General features: G+C 38.7%; 1 protein-coding gene across 1 annotated transcript in view; it reads right to left on the bottom strand.

The window, feature by feature from the left end:
* PIWIL3 (piwi like RNA-mediated gene silencing 3) overlaps nucleotides 1–2,774 on the bottom strand; it is a 38,914-nt gene that overhangs the window by 35,375 nt on the left and 765 nt on the right. The window lies entirely within an intron of this gene.

Below are 2,774 nucleotides of genomic sequence, written 5' to 3'. Positions count from 1 at the left end.
ATCAGATTCTGAAGTCTGGAAACTAAAGACTATTACTTCTTGAGCATTTTCTGTGTACCAGGAATAGCACTTGGTATCCATTTCATTCTCACAACAAGCTTAATTAGATTGATAATATCGCCCCATTTTATAGATGTGGAAACTGAAGTTCTGGAAGGTTAAGGGTCATCATCAAGGTTACACAGCTTGTAAGTAGCTGAGCTGAAATTCGATCTTTTATATGTCTAACCAGAGACTGTGGTCTGAACTCCCATATGGTGCTGCCTCCCTTAGTAGACCCCACTTCTCCCTCAGCCACCCTAATAGTCAAGTCTTTACTGAATATGTAGTTCCCCAAGTGTCTCATACTGGTTGTCACCTTCTACCTTTTGTACCCTGCCTGGATCTGCTACTTCCTACCAATCAATCCTTAGACTTGTTACTCCATCTCTTTGACCTTGATTTCCTCATGTGTAGCATGGGAAACACACTGTTTGTAACACTAACTTCACAAGGTCAATGTGAGGATCAAGTGATGACTGTGAAAGCACAGTCATTTATAAACTTTGGCAATACTCGCCTCAACTACCTGTAGATTCAGTGCAATCCCTATGAAATTCTCAAAAGCCATTTTCGCAGAAACGGAAAAGCTGATCCAAAAATTTAAATGGAATGTCAAGAGTCAGCAAACAGCCAAAACAATCTTAAAAAAGAAAAACAAAATTGGAAGATTCACACTTCTCTATAGTAATCAAAAATGAGGTACTAAAATAAGGATACCTGTAGAGATCAACCCAATAAAATTGAGAACACATAAATAAGCCCGTACATCTATAACCAATTGGTTTTCAAGAGGCTTCCTAGGCCATTCTGTGGAGAAACAAAAATCTCTTGAACAAATGGTACTGAGACAACTGGATATACACATGCAAACCAAGTTGGACCCTTATTTCACACCATATACAAAAGTTAACTCAAAATGGATTGGAGTAAATGAACGTAAATGTAAGAGCTATAACCATAAAATCTTAGAAGAAAACACAGAGGCAAATAGTCATAACCTAGATATGACACCAAAAGCACAATCAACAATAACAACAACATACATAAATTTGACTTCATAAAATTTTTAAACTCTTGTACACTATCTCAGTAGGCCACTATCAAAAAATAGAAAAGAGAACCCACAGAATGGGAGAAAATATTTGCAAATCATATGTGTAATGAGTCTAGTGTCCAGAATACATAAAGAATTTGTACAACTCACCAACAAAAAGACAGTCCAACTTAAAAATAAGCAAAGGACTGGAATAGAACAATCTTCAAAGAAGTTATACAAATGGCTTACAAGCATTAAAAGCTGTTTAATATGATTAGTCATCAAAGAACTGCAAATCAAAATCACAAGGAGATGCCATTTTACACCCACTAGGATAACTATAATTTAAAAAAAAAGAAAAATAAGTTTTGACAAGGATGTGGAAAAACTGAACTCCTATGTTGCTGGTAGACGTGCAAAATGGTGCAGTCACTATGGCAAAGAATTGGAGGTTCCTCAAAATGTTAAAAATAAAATTGCTGTACGATCTGTGTCTTAGTTTGGACCGCTATAACTAAATACCCTACCCTGGATACTTATAAACAACAGAAATTTATTTCTCACAGTTCTGGAGGCTGGGAAGTCCAAGATCAAGGCACACTTCCTGGTTCATGGATGACCGTCTTCTTGTTGTGTCCACACATGGAAGAAGAAGCAAGCAAACTCTCTGGAGTCTCCTTTTTAAGGCACTAATTCCATTCATGTGGGCTCTACCCTCATGATCTAATCACTTCCCAAAGACCCCACCTCCAAATACTATTACACTGGGGATTAGGTATCAACATATAAATTGGGGAGGGGGGACATTCAGACTATGGCACCCAGTAATTCCACTCCTAGGTATATATCAACTTAAATAAAAATATATGTTCACAAAAGAACTTTTGCACAAATGTACACAGCAGCACTATTCACAACAGCCAATCAGTTGAAGAGTGGATGAACAAAGTGGTATCTCCTTACAATGGACTATTATTCAGCCATAACAAGGAGTGAAGTACTGATACATGCTATAACATAGATGAATCTCAAAAATATTATGGTATGCGAAGGCAGCCAGACATGAAGGCTACACATTATATTATTCCATTTACGTGGAATGTCCAGAATAGGCAAACTCATAGAGACAGAGAGCAGATTAGTGGTTGCCGGAATCTGGATTGTGGGAGGGTAGAATGGGGAATAACTGATTAAAGAGTACAGTTTCCTTTTGAGGTGAGAAAATGTTCTGGAAGTAGAGAGTGGTGAAAATTTCACATATCGTGAATGTACTGAATTACACTGAATTGTTCATTTTAAAATGGTGAATGTTACATGAATGTTACCACGATAAATTTTTTAAAAAGCTAGAATCTGGGATGAGGATGTGAGAAGGAAATCAAGACTCTTCTGGTTTCCTTTAGGGAGTTATAGACTGGAGGGGCATTAGCGCTCACTGTGTTTGTCTCCACTGCGTCCTTTCTCTTCTTTGTCTAGGCGTACTCATTCCCATCCCAGGGCCTTTGCAACTGTTCTTCCATGTGCCTGGAATGAGCTTCTCCCAACTCTTGGCCTGACTGCCACCCTCTCCATTCATGTCTCAGCCATGCTGTCACCTCCTCAAACACTCTTCCATAAGCCTGACTGGCTCCTTCTCATTTCCTTGGGGTCCCCACCCCATGGACACTCACTATCACTCCAACCAGTGTGCATGCTT

The sequence above is a fragment of the Pteropus vampyrus genome, unplaced genomic scaffold (assembly GCF_000151845.1).
Source record: "Pteropus vampyrus isolate Shadow unplaced genomic scaffold, Pvam_2.0 Scaffold251, whole genome shotgun sequence".
Classification (NCBI taxonomy): Eukaryota; Metazoa; Chordata; class Mammalia; order Chiroptera; family Pteropodidae; genus Pteropus; species Pteropus vampyrus.
This window is presented reverse-complemented; position numbering and strand designations above follow the sequence as displayed.